Here is a 16760-nt window from a genome sequence, read left to right as displayed (position 1 = left end):
CTTCTTCTTCTTCTTCTTCTTCTTCTTCTTCTTCTTCTTCTTCTTCTCTCTCAAAATGAGTTAACTGATTTGCCCAAGGTCACACAGCTAGTAAGTATTTAATGTCAAATTTGAACTCAAGCCCTTTTGAATGCAGGACTGATGCTCTATTCACTATCCCAATTAAACTGTCTCTTCAGGGTTTCTTTTGATCTCCTAAAGAGATCCTTTCTAGTTCTAGTGGCCAGCATTCTCTCCTTCCTCTAATTATCTTGCCTTTATGCATCTGTGTAAATGTGTGCTCTTGGTTGAATGTAAGCTCCACGAGGGCAGGGATTGGTTTACCTCTAGTCTTTGTATCCCCCACTTCTATTACAGCCCCTGAACATAACAGGTATTTAATAAATGCTTATTAAATTGAATTCTGTGATTTGATGATTTTGCAAAGAGGTTGTTGGATGTAGAGTCTTAAGACCTAGTTCAAGTCTCAGATCTTCCTGGTGACCCAGGGCAAGTCAATTCTACCCCTGGACCTCAGTTTCCTCATCTGTAAAATGGGGGGAGGGGCGCATGGATCTGATGGCCTCTGAAGTTTTTCTAGCTCTAAATCTATAGTGCTTGGTCATTTCTAATTTTAGTTTCCTCCCCAGAAAACAAAAAAAAGGTTGTATGAGAAAAGCTCTGAAGGTCCATTTCCACTTCAACAGTGCAGAGAGGCCTGTTGGCTACACTTGTCTGGCCTCTGATTCATCCCAGCTCCTTAACTACTTCAGTCCTGGTTTTTCTTTCCAGTGCCTGACTCATCCCTTCCCCCTACACACCTGGGTACAACTCGTCTTTCATCCATTGTCAGTGTTTCCGGCCCATCAATCTCCAGGCGGCTGGAGGGGCCATTATGATTTACATATATAAACAGGCATTTACATTGAACCCACTAGGGTGGGGGTGGGGAGCTGGAGAGGATGCAGATGCTTTGGGGAGGGACTGGGGATTTTAATAATAGCAGCTTGCATTCCTAGAGCAAAACCAAAGGGCCTTTATGTCCCATTTTTCAGATGAGGAAATTAAGGCTTGCTCACTCACTTAAGGTCACAGAACTAATAAATACTCAGATCAGTTCTCCTAGAATTTAAAGCTAGAGAGAACCTCCTTATTTTACAAATGAGGAAATTGAGGCCCAAAGGGGTGAAGGAACTTCCCAAGGTTTGAACTGGTAGTAAGAAACCATTGGGATTTGGACCTACATTCTTTGGTTCTAGATCTGATGGTTTTACCAGTCCCCTAAATCAGTCTAGTCAGTCAATCAATGAACATCTTTTCAGTGCCTACTAAGTGTTCGGCACACACACAAAAAGGCCCAGAAAAAAAAGAGGATCAATTGAGAAAACGGAGAATGTTTCTGTCTGGAGAAGAGAAGATTTAGTGGGACAAGATCGCCATCTTGGCATCTTGAACCATTCAATGTGAGAGCATAGAATGAGGAGATTAGACTTCTTAGAACTAGGATTAATGGATGGAAATTTTAAGGATGTACATTTCAGTTCAAAATAAAGAACTCCTAACGGAGGGCTACCCAGTAATGGAACAGCCAATCTCCCAAGGTTTCAAGTTTCTCATCTTTGCTAATGTTTAAGGAGAGGTTGAATGGTCACTTGTTAGTAATATCATATCCATTGAACTCAATGACTGCTGAACATCTTTTAAGGCTAGAATTCTAGGATTCTAAGTTAATTACACAGATGTTTTATAATCAGGAATGAATGAACGAAGCATTAACTGCTTACTATATGCCAAGCACCAGACAGTCCCTACTCTTGAGGAGATAATTCTAATAATGAAGACACATATGGAAAGTCAGTTAATAAGCGTTTATTAAGTGTCTACTATATGTCAGGCACTGTGTTAAGCTCTATGAATAAAAAAAAAGGTAAAAGTCCCTGCTCTCAAGGAACTCAGTCTAATGGGGGAGACAATAAGCAAACGATTGCACTAAAAAAAAAAAGTTATATACAGCATAAATAGGAAATAATTAACAGAGAGAAGGTACTGGAATAAGAGGGGTCAGGAAGGCTTCCTGTAGGAGATGGGGTTTAATCTGAGACTTGAAGGCAGCTGGGGATAGTGGGAGGCAGAAATGAGGAGCATTCCAGGCATGGGGGGCACACAGACAGAGAGAATTCTGGAGCCAAGAGAATCAAGGAATAACCGGGAAGCCAGGGTCATCTTGCTATGTGAGGTCTTTACTGACTTGGGAGATCAAGGAAGACTACACGGGGAAGATAGCCCTTCAGTTGTACTTTAAAATATGAGGGGCAGCTAGGTGGTGCAATGAATAAAGCACCAGCCCTGGAGTCAAGAGGACTTGCGTTGGTATCCAGCCTGAGACACTTAACACTTACTAGCTGTATGACCTTGGGCAAATCACTTAACCCCAATTGCTCTGCCCTCTCCCCTCCAAAAAAGCAAAATGAAAACAAAATCAAACAAAAAAAACCCAGAAATTAAAATATATATATATATGGATAGGAATTCAAAGGGCGAGGAGGAAGAGGGAGGGAATTTCAGGCACATTAAACATCATGAGCCATGCCACTAAGGCTGGAAAGCAAGGAGTAGGCTCAGAGATAAAAGAATCATCCGGTTTAGATTGTATTATAGAGGGCAATCCTGGGAATAATATGAGAGACTGGAAGATTGGGAGTAGCATGACAGAGGAAGGCTTTGAACTTCACCTTGGAATAATAATTCACATTTCTGTAATGCTTCAAGGCTGGCAAAGCACTTCTCAGTCTTACACAGGAAGACATAGAGGAGTGGAGGCCTTATGACTTGCCCAGGATCCAAGGACTAGAAGAGGAAAGAAGGAGAGGGAACAAGCATTTATGTTGCATCTACTGCACTTGAGCTGCTGTGCTAAACACTTCATAAACATTGTCTTATTTGATCATCAAAACCCTGGGAGGTAGGTAGGTGTTGTTATTGTCCCTGTTTTACAGTTGAGGAAACTGGGGCAATAGGTTAAGTGACTTGCCCAGAGACACACAGCTAGTAAGTATCTGAGGCTGGATTTGAACTCAAGTCCTCCTGCCTCTAGGACCATTCTATCTGCTGTGCCACCTAGCTGCCCCTATCAGTCTAGTTACTCAGTCACATAAGAAAATGAGGTTAGTTTGTCATGGTTTGTTCCTGATAAAGCCATCTTTGTGATCACTGGTTCTCTTTCTAAATATTCATAAACCATCCTTTGAATAATATATTCTAGATTTTTGCCAGGAAGCAAAGTCAGTTTCATTGTCCTATAGTGTGTAGTCTGCAAATTCTGACCTCTTTCCTTTTTTTGAAAATTGGACAGTCTGTTCCCTTCTTTAGCCTTGTGGCACCTCTCCCAAATTCCACCATCTTTTAAAGATGAACCACTGACAGTAGCTTGGCAATACAGTTCTTTCAATAGTTTTTTCAAAAATAAATAAAAAATATTTTTTCAAAAAAAAATAGTTCTTTCAAAAAGTTTTGGGACGTAGCTATTCTGGGTCTAGTGACCTGAACCCATTAGGAATCGCTGGGTGCTGCCTTGCCATTTACCTCACCTGAGATAGCTACATGGTGTAGTAGATAGAGCAGTGGGTCTGGAATCAGGAAGACCTGAGTTTGAATCCAATTTCAAACACTTACTGGCTGTGTGACCCTGGGCAAGTCACTTAACCCTGCTTGCCTCAGTTTCCTCATCTGTAAAATGAGCTAGAGAAGGGAATGGCAAACTACTCCAGTATCTTTGCCAAGAAAACCCCAAATGGGGTCAAGAAGAGTGTGACGTGACTGAAAATGACTGAGCAACAATAACAATAGCCCCCATCTCAGAGAGTTGTCGTGAGGATCAACTGAGATAACAATTGCCAGTGCCTGGCACATAGTAGTGCTTGTTTCCTTTCTCACTCATCAGTTAACATTCATCCCCCCCCCAGTCTATTCCCCTTGACTGAGAAAAGAGATGCAAGATAAGAATTGGACAGTTTTGTCTTCTCTTCATTGTCCATTATCACCATTCCATCTACCCTGAATGGTGGTCTCCTACCTTCTTTGATCTGCCTCTAGCCTTCAGTATCAATATCTCCAATTGGCTGAGTGTGGCAATGCATGTTTGTAACCCCTGCTCCTGGGGAGGGAAGAGGCTGGTGGATCACTTGAGCTGTGGAGTACACTAAGCTGATCAAAGTCTAGATCCATATGGCAGGGGGTATGGAGGAGGTGACCAGCCTGTCTAAAAAAGGGTCAACTCAGCTCAGGTAGGAAGCAGAGCAGGTCAAAGTTCCCATGCTGAACAATAATTTTACCTTTACTTACTCTATTAAATATTTATTATGGGCCAGGCACTGTGCTAAGAGCTGGGGATATAAGTACAAGATAAAAGATAGTCTTTGTCCTTGAGGACCTTACATTCTAATGGAAGGAACATAGCACATGAAAATCAGCTGAGAAATGAAGGGGGAGAAGGAGTCCTAGGGTTAAAGTCTAGAAAGTCAGAAGTACATCTGGAAGGAGAATGAAGGTTGGTTGGCTGGGACTCTTGCCCAATATGGAGACCCTGGGAGGAACTTACCAAGGGGAGAAGGTCTTATACGCTGCTTCTCCTGTGCAATTATAACCTATTACAGCTTTTGGACACCCTCCATGTTTTTCTTTTTGTGATCCTCAACTCAATTATCTGGGAGGCTATCCTACTTCATGGCTCATAGCTATAGAACATCATGGGCAGAATATTGGTACTAAAAAGGCCTTTGTTTAAAAATAGCAACAATAGGGGAGGCCAGGTGGCGCAGTGAGTAAGAGCGCCGGCCCCGGTGTTGGGAGACCCGGGATCGGTTCCGGCCTCAGATACTTGGCACCCACACAAAATAACTGGCCGTGTAGCCTTGAGCAAGTTACTTAACCCCAATTGCTTATAAAAAAAATGGCAACAATACATGGTCTGTTCCTCACTTCTTCATGGGAATCCCTCTTCCCTTTATTCCCTGCTCTGTGTCTCCATCATGACAATGGTAAACACCTCTGAGGACCACATATTGCCCTGCTGCATTGTCTTGCTTAATTAACACAAGAGAAGGTCCTCTTTGGTGACATCTGTGTTACAGTTTTCAAGGAGTCTGGTGTGATTTTGTCAAGTGAAGCACTTTGTCAGAGGAGAGCTTTTAAGGCAGCATTTGGCTCTAGTGGAATCATTTTTTAAAGTCAATAAACACAATGGTATCTTGTATCCTCTACATTTTCCAAGCAATTGTACACTTGCAAAGATAGGGTTTGCAGTAAAAGATCATTCATGAAAACCTGTCTGATTGCTTCTTCAAAGGTACCCTTGATGATTATTCTCGTAAAATTTTTGTAGATATTAGAAAATAGGCTTATGTATCAGTAGTCAAGGATAATTCTTTTAGTTGCTTATTTGGCATAATCACAAGTTCCAACTCTTTTTTCTCTATGCCTTTTGGAATCCTCTCCTTTTTTTAGCCACCTTGAGAACCAACACTAAAGATTGTGTCAGGCTCCCAGCCCTTGGTGTCATCCTTGACAACCCACTCTCTCTCACTCCCTGTATCTAATCATTTGCCAAGTCCTGTTGTTTATTCCTTCAAAACATCTTGTGTATACCTCCGACAATGCTACCACTGGAGTCCAGGTCCTCATCACCTCCTGCCTAGACTACTACAATAGCCTGTTGCTTGGTCTTCCTGCCTCAAGTCTCTCCCCATTCCAGTCCATTTTCCACTCACTAGTCATATTAATCTTCCTAAAGCGTAGGTCTGAAAGCATTACCATCCTTCCCCATTCAAACTTCAATGGCTCCCTATTACCTCTATGATCAAATACAAAATCTTCTGTTTGGTATTCGAAGTCCTTTATAACTTGGGCACCTCAGACCCCCCTACTTTTGCTTTTTTTTACATCTTACTCCCCCACTACACACTCTGTCTCTTTACTAAACTCTTTGCTGTTCCTCTCACAAGACTTCCACCTCCCAGCTCCACGAATTTTCACTTGCCACATGCCTAAAACTCTCCTTCTCATCTCCGTCTCCTGTATTCTCTGGCTTTCTTCAAGTTTCAGCTAAAGTTCTATTTTCTGCTAGAAGCCTTACCCAGACCTCCTTCATCTTGGTGCTTTCCCCTCTGTTCATTATTTCCTATTTATCCTATCTATAGCTTATTTGTACATCGCTGTTTGCATGTTGTTTCCGCCCCCTTAGACTGAGTTCCTTGAGCTATACATGTACAATCATATTAGTTATGTTGTACAGAAGAATTAGAACCAAAGGGGAAAAACCACTAGAAAGAAGAAACAAAAACAGGGACTGCTGTTTGCTTTTCCTAGAACAGTGCTTGGATCATAGCAGGTACTTAATAAATGGCTGGCTGACTGACCGACTGACTGATCTTCACACAGACTTCTCTTTATACTTGGTCTTCTTTACCAACTTTTCCCATTTTTGTGTCCTTCAGGGGCATTTCCACTTCCTTCCTGCCACACATGTAGGTCTGTGATAGTAGAGTCCAAATGTGGTGGCTCCACCAATCTTTATGGTAAGAAGAGTTTGTTATAAAATCTTTATTGAACTTCTCATCTGTTTGTTATTCTCCTTCCTAAATTTCATCCATAAATGCCTTTGGGACAACTTTGCTTAGTTGGGTTCCTTACCACGCTTGTTTTAAACTCATTTTTTCTTATACTGTTTTTTGATCTTTTTATGTGGTGATAAGCCTCATGCACTTCACATGTGACAGATAATTAACATTTGAGGAATTTCATTGGTGAGAGTTTCCTATCCTTCTTGGACTGATTTCTTTTATGGAATTTTAAAAATTTTAATTTAACTTTTTTCATTGGACAAATATTTATTTTGTCTCCCTTCCACTCTCTCACTCATCGAAAGAAAAAAGCAAAAGCAAATCCTTTTAACAAATAGTTACATAGCCAAACAAAACAGATTCCCACATTGGCCATGTCCAAAAAAGATGCCTCCTGCCCCCAGAGGAGATCACCTCTCAGTCAGGAGGCAGGTAGTTACTTTATCATCAATTCTCTGGAATCACATCTAGTCTAGTCATTTGCATCGATCACAACTCCTAAGTCTTTTAAAATTGTTCTTCTTTTTCCAGGTCAGCTCACTTCATTCTGCATCAGTTATCCCAAGTCTTCCCAGGTTTTTCTGAAACCATCTCTTTCACCACTTCTTATGGTATGCATATGGTACGTGTATTCTATCACATTCATATATCATAATTTATTCAACTGTTTTCTCAATGGATGGGTATCTCCTTAGTTCCTAATTCTTTGACACTATGATAAGAACTACTATAAATATTTTTGTGCATATGAGTCCTTTTCCTCTTTCTTCAATTTCTTTTGGGAATATTTAAGGTATGCAAAGGCTATATACAGTTTTGTAACTCTGGGGGCATCACAGAATTCTAGTTCATGGGATCCTACCTGTCCTTCTCCCAAACCCTTTGTAATCTGCTCTTCTAAAAATTAGGATGTGTGTCCAACTAAGGCCAATTTTACTTTTCTTCTCTGTCACAGGTTCTAAGATAGAATCAAAACTTAGACTCATTTCTACTTCAGCAGCCTACTCCTCCTTGTTAGTCGGAATGAGGGACAGAACATCAGATCCCCTTCTTGCCCCCTCTGCATTTTGAAGAACACAATTTTCATTAGGAATTTATCGGCTACTTTGCTTTTGGCAGAAAAAGCACTCCAGCAGATGTCCAAATAATGAAGTCCTCTACCCACACCCCTATCACTACTACCTAATGCCTTCTGCATGCCAGTTTGGAGAGGTGTTTCCTGAAGTTCTCATCTATTTCCTTCTCTGTCCAGGTGGTCTATAGTATATTACTGCAACAATTTTGCTTCTGTTTTTCCTTCTGTTGACCCTCACTCAAATGCTTTCCACCATGCTTCCCCTCTCTAATTTTTGGATTTCCTCTCAAAAATTTATCTTTTTGATATATAAGGTCACTGAACCTCTGCTTTTATTTACATAGTCTGTTTTCTGTTGAATGAAGCAAATACTTCTGAGCTTTTATTCTAATTATTCATTCCAGTCCATCAAGCCTCCCTGGAAGATTTGCAGTCAAATTTCATTGTACTAGGATTATCCTATTTATTTTCCATACTTTGTACATTTTTTAAAATGTAGGTGTGTGTGTGTGTGTTTTCATCTAAATTATGTATGTCCATACGGGTCTGTATAGATATGGCTTACAGGGAAGAAAGAATAGTTATCTCTAGATATCTCCTTTCCCCCATCCTTCTCCAAGGAAGACTTTGATTCCTGACAAGATGGGGAGGAGGAGGTTGAGGCCAGAGACTGGCTACTTGGCTCTCCTCAGAGAGAGGGTATATTGGGCTAGAATTATATCTATCTGCTCCTTTAAATATTGTTAGTCTAAAGGAAGTAATATTCTTGTTCAAGTTGTACTTCAAATCACTATCCTTAATGGGGAAGGAGTTTCCCAAGCTTACTTATTCAAGGTTTGACTACCATTCCACAGATGTCAGTTCCACAGTGAACACATATAGTAAATATCAAATAAACTTATTTTATCCAAGCAGAGAGTAAACATAAATCAGAGAAAGTATACATTTGAGAATATATACCAGATAATATACAAAAAAAAAGGGGTGAGCTCTCCCATTGGGAGTAAGATAATTCAGCTCAAATGGGAGATAGAGTCCAAGAACTCACCTGAGGGGAAATTACCCAAAGTATCTAGTGCAGTCAACTTGGAATAAGGAAGGATATGATTGAAGGGCTGTTTCCTCTACATGTTGGTTTCTTCCCAGAGTCTTTCTCCCCCTCTAGGGACCTGAAGAAAGATCAAATAGCACATTTTCTCCTTCAGAGCTGGAAGCCAGAAGATCAGGAGCTCTCTTTTCTTGAGCTTTCACCAATTCTGCCCTTTATGTAAATGCAGAGCCCTGAGCAATCAAGTCTCCACCAACAGAGGGTCTCATACTAATGGGTCTTGAGGATCAGGTTACATTTATGTAGCCATCTGAGGCCATAAGTGATCTTGGGGGAGGGGTAATCCCCAGCTTGGATATTTCCCTCTATGAATTAGTCTCTACTGATAATTCTTTTTCTCTTGTATTCTCTATGATATCTAGCTTGGCATATATATATGGTCAGCTTTCTCCCCTCATTGTCCTCCTCCCTATTCAGTTTAAAGCCTTGTTCATTAAAATCACAAGTTCCCAGGCAAATATATATATTTTTTACTAGTCCTCCATCTCTGACCAAAAGCTTATTATTTCCATATTTTAAATCCTGGTATAAAAGTCTAAATTCTCTTTTCAAGATACTATCTTCTTATTCTGCTTTTAATTCCTCAAATATACCCTTCTCTTTTGAAGCTCCTACTTTTAACTGATAGTAGTGAAGATAACACTATCTTTGTTCCTAAAAGTCTTTCTTCTTGCCCAGACTATATAATACCTGGCAATGACTTTTTTGAGTTAACTAGATAGCAAAATGGATAGAGTACTGAACTTAGATTCAGGAAGACCTGATTTTAAATCTGGCGTCAGACACTTAATAGCTGTGTGACCCTAGGTAAGTCACTTAACTTGTTTGCCTTAATTTCCTCCATTTTAAAATGGGGATAATAACAGCATCTTGTGGTGAGGATCAAATGAGATAATATTTGCAAAGTGTTTAGGACAGTATCTGGCACATAGTTGACACCACATAAATGTTTATTCCCTCCCACTTCTTTTTTTTTTTTTTTAAGCAATCAGGATTAAGTAACTTGCTCAAGGTTACACAGCCAGTTATTTCTGGGTGTGGTGCTGAGTGTCTGAGCCCGGATTTGATCCCCAGGTCATCCCAACACTGGAGCCAGCAGCACTCTTACTCTCTGTGCTACCTGGCCGCCCCCCCCTTTTTTTTATTAAATTTTAATTGACAAAAATCAATCTCTTTCTCCCACCTCCTCCCATCCCCATTGATAAAAAAGAAAAGTAAAACTCAAAACTCCAATTACAAGCATTTACTTACAGTAAAAAAAAAAAAAAGCCTTAATTGGTGCTCTGTATCCATCACCACTATTTCAGGAGGTGAGTAGCATGTTTTATCATGAGTCCTCTGGAATATCAGTCGGTAATCATATCAAACAGAGTTCTTAAGTCTTTCAAAGTTAGTTATCATTACAATGCTGTTGTTTTTATATTGATTATTCTTCTGTTTCTATTCACTTCACTCTGCATCAGTTCATACAAGTCTTCCCAGGTTTTTCTGGAACCATCCCTTTTATCATTTCCTACAGCACAGTAGTATTCCATTAAATGCATATGCCATAACCTGCTCAGTCCTTCCCTAATTGATGGTCTTCCTTCAGTTTCCAATTTTTGCCACTGCAAAAAGAACTCTGTCAATGATTTCTAGATTTCTTCTGGCAGTGTCCTTTGTCCCCATATGAATTACCAGAAGTCAGCAGTGGTCTTCATGTTTTCTTTGTATTACTTCATCAGTGTACATGTCTTGGAGAAATTAAGTAAATGCTACTTTCAATGTCATGTCAATGTAACACCTGGTCTGGATTGCTCCTCTAGGTTGTATGAACACTCACAGTTGGGTCCCCAGGGGAGTAAATGGTCTCAGTGTTCAAGGGTGTAAGAAAGTATTCAAGCAATAGAGCACTGGGCTTGGAATCAGGAAGACTCATCTCCATGAGTTCAAAGCCAGCCTCAGACACTTACTAGCTGGGTGAGCCTGGGCAAGTCACTTGTTTGCCTCAATTCCCTCATCTGTAAAATGAGTTGAAGAAGGAAATGGCAAACCACTTCTGGTATCTTTGCCAAGAAAGCCTCAAATGGGCTCTCAAAGAGTCGGACGCGACTAAAACAACTTGACAACAACAATAATCAAGGGTACATCTGTGGCATCACTCTTTTAAAAGTATAGCTCGTGAGTCCCCATCAGTGTGCTCATCATTAACAATCCACTAATAGACTAAATTAGCTCTTAGCAAAGGTATTTAGCAAGAGCAGTAGTTACAAAAACATTTCCATCATATACCAGGGGCATACACTCCCACAAATACATACTGTGTCTGTGGGGAATGTGGGCACAAACTTAATAGTATAATGATAATAAGACACACAGATGTGACCAAGACAACTCACAACTCTGGAACGGACAGGCCTAGATTTCTTTCCTCTTTTACCATAATCCTGATGAACTTCGTGACAAGATGTAGCACCTGAGTTGGACAGGTTGCTCAGATGGCTCGCTCCTTACAGGGCATGGCCTTTCTGCTGGGCAGTTCACTCTCTTTTCAGACTGGTCTTGATCCTCAATGGACAGCTACAATCACCATCACCTTTAATGTCAGGTTCAGCTGTAGGGTGCTTGAGTGCTACTGTACCCTATGAGTTGAGACCATTAGCTTTGGACTGGTAAAAAGTCTCTTCTATCCTTAGGGTGTTGCCTCTGAGGCTTGCCACCTCAAATCCTGACCCTAGTGTGACCATTGAGGACATTTCCTAAATCCTCACTGTTGCTGACTCGACTATAAACAGGCAAAACCCTTTGCCCAATAATCACCAAACATCTCTGGGCTTCCAGCTCCCCAGTTTAAAAAAACATCTATTTCTTAGATTCTTTTGTTGGTTTATAGTATAACTATAAACATATACAAGTATCCTAGGGTATCAATAAAGTTTTACAGTATTTTAAAATATAAAAACTGTTCTTAACTCTCTTGCCTTACAAAATCAGTCATGCGCCAGATTTGCCCCTTGGGCCATAGTTTGCCTACTCCTGGTCTATAGGATCTTTCCTCAGACTTTTTGGACTCCTAAAAATTATTGAGGATCCCCCAAAGAGCTTTTGCTAATGTGGGTTATACCTATTAACATTCATCATATTAGAAATTAAAACATATTAGTATCATGAAAATAGTATGGACTTTTCAGAAATCCCAAAAGATACTTGGTCCCTACATCAGAGCTTGAGAACCATTGGTCTTTACAAATGAGTCTTTGGGGAAAAGGTATACAGAGAGAAGACCTGTGCCCTGGGGAAAGTTCAGTGGGTTTCTGCTGGCCTTTTTCTGTACAAACAAGCTCCTCAAAGTTTCACCTCTTTTACCAAATGTAGCATGAGCCACTCATACTTGAAAGACTCTCACCCTGTGCTGAGTGCATATGCAGGCTGAGGGGGACACAGAATGATCCACTCACTTCTGGAGAGGTGCCCACCCACTATAAAAAAGCAAGTGCAGTGAGGGTGGAACACACCCTTCCTTTTTATCTCCTGTGACCTGAACATTTGCTGGCCTCTAACAGGGGCACACCTTGACACCAACAAATAGCTAAATAGGCCCCCTACTTCCCCAGGGAATCCCTTTTTGTCTCTTCTTTCTCTGATCCTTGCTGGATGACCTTTCCTAAGGCCATCTTTGGATCCATATCCTGATTCCTTGGAGAACAAACAGCTGCTTCCTCCTGAGAAGACTTAGCTCCCTTCTCCATAGGAAGAAATGCTATCCCTAGGCCTCAGCTGCTAGCATTTGGTGGTTCTCCACCCCTTCCTCTGGGTCACATTCTTCTACCCTCCAATCTCCTGACACAGGCCAGGATTTCCGTCTTTAGATGCTTTTCTCCTTTCTTTTTTTTTTTTTTACCTTGAAATACTTTTATTCTTTCCAGGAAGGTTTAATTTCCCCTGATAACCTGGAGAATGGAGAGCCGAGACCAGCCTGCACTTTCTTCGTATAAAACCATGGCGCCAGAAGAAACACAAACATAAGTGGTCTTAAAAGGCCACTAGGAAATTCTCCTTATTCTCCACATTCCAAGAGAGGGAGGAGGGGATGGGAAGAAGGGAGGGCAAAGACCTTTGTCTTATGTACCTTTTAGAGGTCTTAACATCAGGTGATGTTATCCAAGAGTATCAATAAAGTTTTATAGTATTTAGAAATATAAAACTTTTTAACTCTCTTGCCTTACAGTATCAGCCATGGGCCAGATTTGCCCCTTGGGCCATAGTTTGCCGGGGGGTGGGGGGTGGGAACGGTGTAATAAATAGAGAGCCCACCTCAAAGCTGGGAAGGTGGCTTCAAGGCTTTCCTCTGACATGTTGGAGTGTGATCTTGGGCAAATTATCTCATCTCTGAGCACTTCGCTCAGACTAAGGAGAAGAGAAGGTGCTAACCTTCACTGGTGGAGAGAATATCCTCATCTGGACATTCCCTATGCCAGTGAAATCCAATCCAATCCCTATCAGAAAAAGTCACAGGTTTTAGAGCTGAAAGCCCTAAATAGAGAAAATCTAGCCCTTTTCCATCTAGTTTTACAGGTGAGGAATCCGAGGCCCAGAGAAACAGACTTACTAAAAGTCACCCAGTACCTTGGGGGTAGTAGCACAGACTTATTCCAATGCAGGCAACCAGATTCCAAATCTAGTCCTTTTCCTCCTAACCCCATGGCTTGGTGGGTGATGCTAAGTAACTGTATTAGGGTAGTGGCAGCGGGAATAGAGAGGAAGGACCAGAAGTGGGAGATGTGGAGAATAAACAGGCCTTGGTCACTGCTTGGATATGAGAGCTAAAGAGGGGATCTGAACAGAGGAGATGAGGGGGAGCCACTGGCAAAGATAGTGAAGTCAGATGCTAAAGCAGTTTTTGGGTGATGAAACGTGTTATTGTTGGATGTGTTGAGTTTGAATTGTTGGAGTAAATCAAGGTAGAGTTGTCTTGTAGGCAGCTGGAAATGCTAGTCTGAAATTCTGGAGAGAGGTCAGGGCTGGAAATATAAGTTTGAGAGTCTTCAGTATAGAAGCAGCAGGTAAAGCCCTGTGAGAAGATGAGGTTGCCAGATTCAGATCTTCTGACTCCAAAGCAGCTTTCTTTGTGCTTCATCAGTGAACAACTTCTCTGAGCTTCAGCCTTGGCATCTGCAAAATGGGGATGAAGCTTATATTGCCCACCCTATAAGACTGTTGAGAATAAAGTGACTTATTAACCCTAAAGCATCTTCCTTCTTCCCTTTCTTTTTTTCCTTCCTCCCTCCCTCCCTTCCTTCCTTCCTTCCTTCTTTCCTTCCTCCCTTCCTTCTCACCTTCTTTCCTTTCTTCTACCATTTATTAAGCACCTACTATATGCTGGGCCTTGTGTTCTGTACTAGGGATACAAAGCTAGATATCCCACATGATTTTCTCTCAAATATCTTACAAGCCAATGGGGGAAAGAAGGTTAATGGCATGCACTTAAGTAACTCTGGTACAAGGGAGATTGAAACAAGTACAAAGAAGAGGCTGAGGCAAGGTTCTAGGAGAAATTTGAAGAGACTTCTTTCACCAGGAGACAGCACAGGATCATAGGGTTTAGACATGGAGACCTTAGGGAGGAAGGGGAAGAGAAAGCATTTATATAGTGCCTACTGTCTGCCAGGCACTGTGCTAAGTGCTTTACAATTAACATCTCATTTGATCTTGACAACAACCCTGGTAAGTGCTATTATTATCCTCATTTTACAGTTGAAGCAACTGAGGCAGACAGAGGTCAAGTGACTTGCCCAGGGTCACGCAGCTAGTATGTTTCTGAGGCTGGAATTGAATTCCAGTCTTCCAGACTCCAGGCCCTGTGGTCTGTCCACTGCTCCACCTAGCTGTCATTTAGGGATCATTTAATCCAAGGGTTCTTAATGTGTAGTCCATAAATTTTTTTTAATTTGATGATTATATCCATTATAATTGGTTTCCTTTGTAATCCTGTGCATTATACTTTATATATTTAAAATATTATTCTGAGAAGGGGTCCATAAACTTCACTAGACTGTCAAAGGTCAATGAATACAAAAAAATATTAAGGACCCCTGATTTAGTCTAACATTTTTATAGATGGGGAAACTGAGACCAAGAGAATATGAACCACTTGCCTATGGTCTCACAGCTATTGCCTAACAGGGGAATCAGACAAGGCTTTATGAAGGAGAAAGCATCTGAATTTGAGGGAGGGACTAGAACTCTAAAAGGGGGTGTGAGTGATTATCATTAGGTCTTCTCAGAGCCTACTCAGAGCTCCCTGTGGCATCCCCCTACCTCTATTTCTGTTAAGGTTAAAACTTGGTCATGACCTCTCACCTACCTCAATGGAAAACTTCTGGCCTATCTGGGCATTCATCAGCCTCTAATAGGCTGCTGTATTTTTAGCTAAGGTGGCAGTCAATATTCTACCATCTCTGACACTGTTTTCCGCTCCCATCTGTGTCTGAGTTTTTGGTTTCCTGTGGTGGTTTCACAGGCCCTAAACCAACCTGCAGTGTTATTCTGGGGGTTAGAGAAGGGCCTTTGAAAAAACAAAAATAACAACAAAACTTCTCACCTGGAGGCTGACCTACCCACCCCCTGGCTCCTGCTTGGAGGGAATCTGGAATCAAACACTGAGAAAAACAAGATGATGGAGGGAACAGGGCTGGGAAGCCCTGGCTTACATCCCAGCTCTGCTACTCATGAATGGTATGACTTTGGGTAAGTCACTCACCTGGGTCTTTTGGTCTCACTTTCCTCATCTGTCAAATGAGAGGGCCGTTCTAGATCTCCCCAAGGTCTCCCTTCTGGCTCCAAATCCTATAAGACCTGGGTTTATTCCACACCAATAACTGTATTAGTTACTCCCTTTTCTGACCTTGAGCAAGCCACTACAGAAAGGACCTTAGAAATAAGGGAAGGGAACACGCATTTATTAATCACCTGCTATGTTCTAGGAGCTGTGCTAAGCACTTTACAAACATTATCTTGTCTGATAATAGACTATCAGAGCTCAAAGATCTTAAAACACAGACATCAAAGCTTAAAGTTGCCTTGGAGAGTAATATGGTGTAATGGATACTGATTGGTCTCAGAGAGCACCCAAGTCAACTTATGGACTAGGGGCTAGTGCGAGGGATCTCTGAATTCACTAAGCATTGCTATTTTGATCATAGGCTCATTGACTTAGAATTAGAACGGACCTTATAGGCCATTTTGTCCAACCCCCTCATTGTACAGATGAAGAGACTAAAACCCATAATTGGAGGGAATACCCATATCAATGAGACCATATATAGGTAGCACAGTAGATAAAGTGTCAGACCTGGAGTCAGGAGGACCTGAATTTAAATCTGGTTCCAGACATTGTCTGTGTGACCCTGGGCAAGTCACTTCACCCTGTTTGCCTCAGTTTCCTCATCTGTAAAATGAGCTGGAGAAGGAAATGGCAAACCACTCCAGTATCTTTGCCAAGAAATAGGAGAGTTGGACATGACTGAAATGACTTCAACAACAACAATATGAATAACTAGTCCTTTAACACTATGGCAGAGTAAATAGGGTGACTGGCCTTGGAATCAGGAAAACCTGAATTCAAGTCCTGACTTTTGACACATACTGGCTTTGTGACCCTGGGCAAGTCACTTTCCCTCTGCCTGCTTCTGTTTCCCCATCTGTAAAATGGAGAGAATAATAATAGCCCCTACCTTCCAGGGCTGTTGAGAGGCTCAAATAATATTTTGCAAACCTTGAAGTACCATAATATAGCCATGATTAGCTATTGTATTATTAATGTGACTGGCCCTCAGTTTTCTCATTGGTGGTTCCCAAAAGACATCTTTAAAAATGGAAATTCTACAATTTATCTAGTTATGTCATTTTTATCATGAACATCATCATTTCTTTTGGTGATAACAACCACAGAGAGATGGCATGGCAGAGAGGACAGAGGGAGGGCCTTGGGGTCAAATTCTTC

General features: G+C 41.3%; 1 long non-coding RNA gene across 1 annotated transcript in view; it reads right to left on the bottom strand.

Moving 5' to 3' along the window:
- Window positions 1–16760, bottom strand: part of LOC138154208 (uncharacterized) — a 37746-nt gene that overhangs the window by 1879 nt on the left and 19107 nt on the right. Inside the window, exon 2 of the long non-coding RNA XR_011166573.1 lies at window positions 8720–8840. This is a non-coding gene — a long non-coding RNA (uncharacterized lncRNA). The remainder of the gene's footprint in view (window positions 1–8719; window positions 8841–16760) is intronic.

This window comes from Petaurus breviceps, unplaced genomic scaffold (genome assembly GCF_028583685.1).
Source record: "Petaurus breviceps papuanus isolate PSGF00001 unplaced genomic scaffold, PetGlider_PUasm1.0 91041, whole genome shotgun sequence".
Classification (NCBI taxonomy): domain Eukaryota; kingdom Metazoa; phylum Chordata; class Mammalia; order Diprotodontia; family Petauridae; genus Petaurus; species Petaurus breviceps.
The sequence above is the reverse complement of the archived record's forward strand: the minus strand, read 5'-3'. Positions and strand labels throughout refer to the sequence as shown.